Source organism: Heptranchias perlo, chromosome 35 (genome assembly GCF_035084215.1).
Source record: "Heptranchias perlo isolate sHepPer1 chromosome 35, sHepPer1.hap1, whole genome shotgun sequence".
Taxonomy (NCBI): Eukaryota; Metazoa; Chordata; class Chondrichthyes; order Hexanchiformes; family Hexanchidae; genus Heptranchias; species Heptranchias perlo.
In genome coordinates, this window is record NC_090359.1 from 8,722,278 (window position 1) to 8,729,083 (window position 6,806).

Below are 6,806 nucleotides of genomic sequence, written 5' to 3' on the forward strand. Positions count from 1 at the left end.
ACCTGGCCTCCGGGGCTTTATCTGAATGGAAATTATGTTGTTCTTGTTGGAGATCTTGGAGTGAGAGTTGTTGACTTCATCTGTTTGTTCAGTGACTGTAATTAAACCCAGTCAGCACGGGACCTCATTTTCTGACCGGTTGAATTCTCTCTGCTATAATTAAGGAAAATCCACTGCATGTGTCAATCGGAGAATTGATCCCAGCATCAGGACCAACCATCGAATTATCGCTTCTGACGGAAGGGGAAACAATGTCTCTCAGTTTTCTGATCAAGCTCCAGATTCTATGGGCGATTAATGACATACAAAAGATTTACTTCCCCATCCTGGCTGCGTTCGGTGTCCCGGGTAAGTTACTATCTGCACCTGGTACTTCAGGAAGCCGAGTTTAACTCTATGTTGCATCTCAGTCCTCCTGTCCAGCTCTTTATTTTATTACTTTCCCTACATTACAACAGTGAATGCACTGCAACTTGATTGGCCGTGAAGCACTTTGGAATGTCCTAAAGTTGTGAAAGGCGTCATCAAAATGCAATTCTTTCTTACTTTCTTTCCATTGCTCTTGTGTGTCTTTGATAATGGCCCATGCTCCACTGATGTGAATTTCCATTCATTGGTGTCATTTCAATGAAAATTGTGTGCATAATGGTCGTTATAAGTAAGATTTCAGGCGATTTTATTGAGGTCCCGGTGTTCTTTCTGACTACAGCACACACCATGTGATTGGATCATTCTCTGAATTAAATGTTTGCATTCTGCTATAAATACTGAGTCCGAGTATCACGTGAGAAACCTTTTGGCAGGATATATTTAGTTATTTTGTTGTACAAATCGCTCCTACCAGATAAATGACACATGGATTGATGATCCAATCTGGTTCAGCGCTCTCGCTTTCCATCGTTTCATCTTCTCGTTGGTGTCACTGTTTCTGAGTGGCTCAGTGAGAAAGGTTAAGTGAGCTGCTGTTTATTTTTATTCCGATCATTTAAAGCATTTATTTCTAAAAAAAATTGTATTGATAATCTAATCCCGTGCCAGTCTGGTACAGTTTTTCGTATCTCTGATCAGGAACCACAGTCATTGTAAGGAGCCTATTCTGATAGTGAACTCACTCGATATTGTATGTGTCTTATTCCCTGTATGAATTGGAAGCTTATTCAATTCACACCACCGAATGAAAAGAGCAAGGTTAACACTATTTGACTGGAATTCAGATTGAAATGAAATCGCAGGTCGATGTATTATATTGCCGGTCATATTGTTCCACTTTCTAAAGTAAATGATTGTTTTTACAAGTATTACCTGCAATGTAATTCGAAAACTTGCATGCAGAATTGATTACATTATACGATCATTTTCCACCTTTGTATTTTTGGTGGGAAGCATCACACATGATTCTGAATATCCAATTGCCGATCATGGAGCTTAGCGTGACTGTAACTCCGTTCATCCAATGATTGACCTTTGGGATCAAGGAGGAGAGTATCCGATTGGGCCTCACTTCTAATATATAAAACAGAAAGGAATTAAAAGATATTATATTTTATACAAAGAGCAGAAAAGTGGAACAACTATCTCTTGATTAGATAATATAGACCACGACAGGCTGTTTCTGTTACATCTTGTCCGGAACAGTAGAACCAGAGGACGCAGTCTGCAATTGAAGGGGATTGGAGGGGGTGGGGGCGGGGGTGGGGGGAGTGGCGGAGGTGAATTCAAAGCTAAGCTGCAGAAACAATATTTCCGTGTTTGAGTAGCCAATCTATGGAACAGGTTGCTTAACGAGACTGCGGAAGCAGTTCGTGTTGATTCATTCAAAGACAAATTACCTAGACTTCATTCAGAAAATAGCATTTTGGGAAAAGTAGATGAGTAATATGAGACATGACGTACGGTAAATGTAACGTGATTGGGAGGGAAAAGGTTATATTGGATTTTTGATTCCCAAAAGTTTCCAGCACTGTGTCTTTCCTCACCTTATGTCTTGGTCTTTTGTATATGAATTGATAGAGATTAATTGCTATGATTAGTCACCAACTCTATTATCATTGTATCATGCGATTAGCAGGAACGTGGAAGGCGAACTCGATGGACCTTGGTATTTTTTTTCTTCTTGCAATTTGCATGTTCCTACATTCCTATCTCTTGTGTACATTACAAGCATTGGATGGGAAGGTTTGATTTGTGTCATTGTGCAGATGCTCTTAATGCCTTGAACAAGTGACAATAATCAATGTATGAACACAGGCAATGGGTGTTGTTCGCTTACTATTCGTTGAAAAGGGCACCAGCGATTCGACCATTCCTCCTCCTCCCAGGGCTCTTCTATCACCGCCCACCTCAGAACATTGAAGTCACTTGTATCACCCCAGCAGCTAACTCACACGCGCTGCAATTCAATCCCCGCAAACGGCCAATCTTTTCCTTTCCGTCTTGCTCAGGTGCAAGTGAGGATCTCACTTTCCGATTGGTTGCTTTGTATTCATTCGACACTAAGTCTCTGTTTTTAAACATATTGAATTTGATCCCGTTGCTTCACTTATTTGCCGATTCATTACTCTGATTACAAACCCTATCGCCAGGACGCCCCGTCACAGCTAAAATAATCGGATTCCAATATTGGACCCAAAGCCAAGCTCCAAATTTCTTGGCGGATTTCAGTTTATTGTGAAGAACATTAATGTCCCTGTTCTATAACCTGCTCCTTTATTCCACTGGAAACGCATAAAATTCGTTTTTTTTTCCTGATTCTGTTGAATCATTTTCCTATTTTGTCTTACTTGCAGTGAACGTGGTGACGATTGTGATCCTGTCTCGGGAAAAGTGCGGTCTCCCCAAATGTGTCACTCGCTACCTGGTGGCCATGGCAGCGGCAGATCTACTGGTCGTTATCATCGATCTGATATTAAGGCAGATTCCTATTATTTATCGGGAACAATTTAGTTTTCTGCGGGTAATTAGAATGTGTAATATCCACGCCGTCCTGCTTTATGCAGCCACAGACTGTTCTGTCTGGTTCACGGTCACTTTCACCTTTGATCGATTTGTGGCCATTTGTTGCCAGAGGCTGAAAACTAAATATTGCACCGAGAAGACGGCGGCTGTGGTTCTCGGAACAGTGACTGTGCTGAGCGGCTTGAAGAACATTTTATGGTATTTTCTGTACACAAATGAGTATTGGCTTTCGAATAGTCCATGGTTTTGCCGTGTGTCACGCCTGTAGCACATTCGCTGGTCTGGACGATCATTGAATTAATGCATTACATTTTAACACCTTTTATTCCATTTCTTTTGATTGTACTGTTCAATGTATTAACGGTCAGACACATTTTAGTGGCCAGCAGAGCCCGCAGGAGACTTCGGAGTCCGAGCAGTGGCGAGAGTCCCAGTGACCCAGAGATGGAGAACCGAAGGAAATCCATAATTGTATTGTTTGTAATATCGGGGAATTCCATCCTGTTATGGGTGGTGTTCACTGCGTGTTCTATATTGAGACGGTTGGATTATTTAGGATATCCTGCACCATTGCCCACATTTGTACGAGAAATCGGCTTCATGCTGCAGCTCCTGAGTTGCTGCACGAACACTTTTATTTATGCAGTGACCCAAAGGAAATTCAGAGAGGAGTTGATGAATGGAGTGAAATATCCCCTCGCAATGATGGTCAAATTAATTAGATGAGAAGAAGAATAAATGAAAATGAGGAAATGGCAGACTTGTTCAATAATTACTTTGTGTCAGTCTTCACAGTAGAGGAAGAGGATAATGTACCTGACATTCCAGGGAAACTAATGATGAATCAAGGGCTCGAACTCACCAATTTTAAGTTAATCAAGAAAATAATATGAGAAACAATAATGAGCCGGATTGTGGTCTAAACATATCACTGAGGCTCACAAGGCTCAACGTATTTATATGGAAATCGGAAAGCTGCTGCTGGCGAGCACACATGCGCAGTTACAATCGCAAATTCAGAAGTTGCTCTCGGAAATGTGATGCTCCTCCAAAAACTGCACCAAAACGGTGTCTCGCAGTTTGGCTCCCCGTTCTAACGTATTGAACCACCTGAAGTTCCTGTACTGATTTTGCAGCTTCAGACTAAACTCGCCAACCAAAGGAAAGTCAAGTCATTTCAAGTCTAAGTAGCTTTTAACGGCGTGGTAAGTCTTAATTACTGCCGAACAACATCTCTGGCACTAAAAATTAACTTTTATAAGTGTGGAGTATATTTACTTCTGAATTTATTTAATGATGGACGTTAAAAAATAATTAAATGAATTATTTTTCACTTTTTCTTTTTGCCTCTTTTATCTCCGTCTCATAATACAAACTTGTTAGCCTCTTCTGATTTTGCTTTCTGTGCCTGATTTAACATTGAATTCAGTAATCTATCTTGTACTTCCTGGTCCTTACTGCTCCGTTCAAAACGATGCATCAATCTGATTGATTAAGAAAAGGCACAGATGCATGTCCTGTTCACACAGGCCGCAGATGCCCTGTAGAGGGCACCGTGGTTCCTGGATTATTAATTTTCAGGAACTTGCCGTGCAAAAGCTCAGAGAAAATCTGTGGTCAAGTGCGATTCTAACGAACGGCTGGTGCCTTTCGTTCGCCACCCACAGCAGCATCCGGCCCATAGGCACTAAAGTACTGACAAATCCCTAGGATATGATGGATTCCACCTGAGAGTTTTGAAGGAAGTAAGTGAGGAAATTGAAGAAGTTTTAGCCATAATCTTCCAAAGCTCTCTCGATTCAGGAATTGTCCGTTCAGATTGGAAAATTGCAAATGTAGGAAAGGTGAGAGATAGAAACCAGGACATTATAGATCTATTAGTCCACCGTCAGTTGTGGATAAGTTATTGGAATCTATAATTAAGGACAGTGTGATTGAGGTATCAGAGAAATTTATCTGATTAGCGAGAGCCAACATCAATTTGTAAAGGGTAGGTCATGTCTAACGAAGTTAATTGAATTTTTGAAGAAGTAATTACAGTCGTAGACAGCGGAATGTCTATGTATGCATTTTATATGGAATTTCAGAAGTCATTCTTTATGGTTCAACAGGAGAGGTTGTAAGCGAAAACTAAAGCTCCTGGAATTGAACGCAAACTACTGACCCGATTAGGAAATTGGTTAGCTGGTAGAAGACACAGAATAAGGATAATGGGAATATACACGAATTGACATGTATTCGATCAGTGCAGGAACTATTCACTGTATTTATTAATGACTGAGCTAACGTAATAGAGAGCCTTAAATCCAACTTTGTCAGTAACTCAAAGATTGGTGTCATAGTAAGAATTGAAGACAGGAGCATACTATTACAAAGAGACATAGATAGATTGAGTGAGTGGGCAAACCTGTGGTAGATGGATCTCAACGCACGTAAATGTGAGATCATCCATTTTGGACTGAAAAAGGATGGATCCCGAGAATTTCACAAATAGCGAAAATTTAGGACCAGTGAGGTCCAATTAGATTTAGGATTCCATGAACACAGTTCTCTAAAATTAAGGTACAAAAAATATTCAAAATATTTAAAGGAATGTTTGCCTTTATAACTAGAGGGCTAGAATATAAAGTGGAGGATGCTTTGCTATAGCTATACAAAGCCCTGGCTGGATGACCTCTGGAGCACTGTGTACAGTTCTGGGCACCACGCACTAGAAAGGAGATTTTGGCCTTGAAAGTTGTGCAGCGCAGATTCACCAGCATTTTACTAGAGATCCAAAGGTTCAGTTATGAGGAGAGATTACATAAACAAGGTTTTTATTCCTTACATTATAAAAGTTTAAGGGGTGATTCAAGGGTTTACTGCGAACACCAGCCGTATATCTGCGTTTCCAGGTTCATCAGCCAATCTATTTGGGTTTATTGTGGTTTACAGGAATCACCAGCATATATATCTGGAATTATCAGGACTGACTTGGATCACGAGTCTACATATCTGGTTTTGTCACAGTTTACTGCGATCGCCAACCCATGTATCTCTGTCTATCACTATTTGCTGCGATCACCAGCCTATATACCTGTGTTTATTAAGGTTTACTGGGATTAACACCCTATATTTGTGGGTTTATCAGGATTTACTGCGATCAACACTTCTATAATTGCAGGAAATTTCTATAAGTGCAGGAAATTGGGACTAGCTTAGTGGTATAAACTGGGCGACATGGACATGTTGGGCCGAAGGGCCTGTTTCCATGTTGTAACTTCTATGATTCTATAACAGCCGATATATCTGCGATTATTGGGATTACCAGCCTATATATTTGTGTTTATCAGTATTTCCTGCGATAAACAGCTCACATAACTGAGAGTATTTGGAATTACAGGGATCACCAGCTTATATACCTGATTTATCGGAGTTCACTGCGATCACCACCCCATATATATGTGTGTATATTGATTTATTGGTATCACCATCCTATATATATTGGTTTATTGACGTTTACATTGTAAATGGCAAAGGGGGTGAGGAATTCCTGAAATGACCGATATATTTGTGTACATCAGGATTTAATGGAACTAGCAGCCTACATATCTGGGTGCATCAGGGTTTAGTGGGATCAGCAGCCTGTATATCCAATTATATTGTTGGTAATTGGGATCACTAGCCTACGTATCTGTGTTTATAAGTGTTTACTGGGATCACCATCCTATATATGTGGGTTGATCAGAGTTTATTGTGATCACCAGCCTAGGTATCTCTATTTATCCGGGTTTATTCTGATCAGCAGCCAATATATCAGGTTTTATCGATATTTTTACTGGGTTTGCAGTTTTTCCTGCATCTCAAGCCTA

General features: G+C 40.4%; 1 pseudogene; it reads left to right on the forward strand.

Annotated features, from left to right (window-relative positions):
- Window positions 1–251: 251 nt before the first annotated feature.
- Window positions 252–3,681, forward strand: LOC137302006 (probable G-protein coupled receptor 139; annotated as a pseudogene).
- The last annotated feature ends 3,125 nt before the right edge of the window (window positions 3,682–6,806 follow it).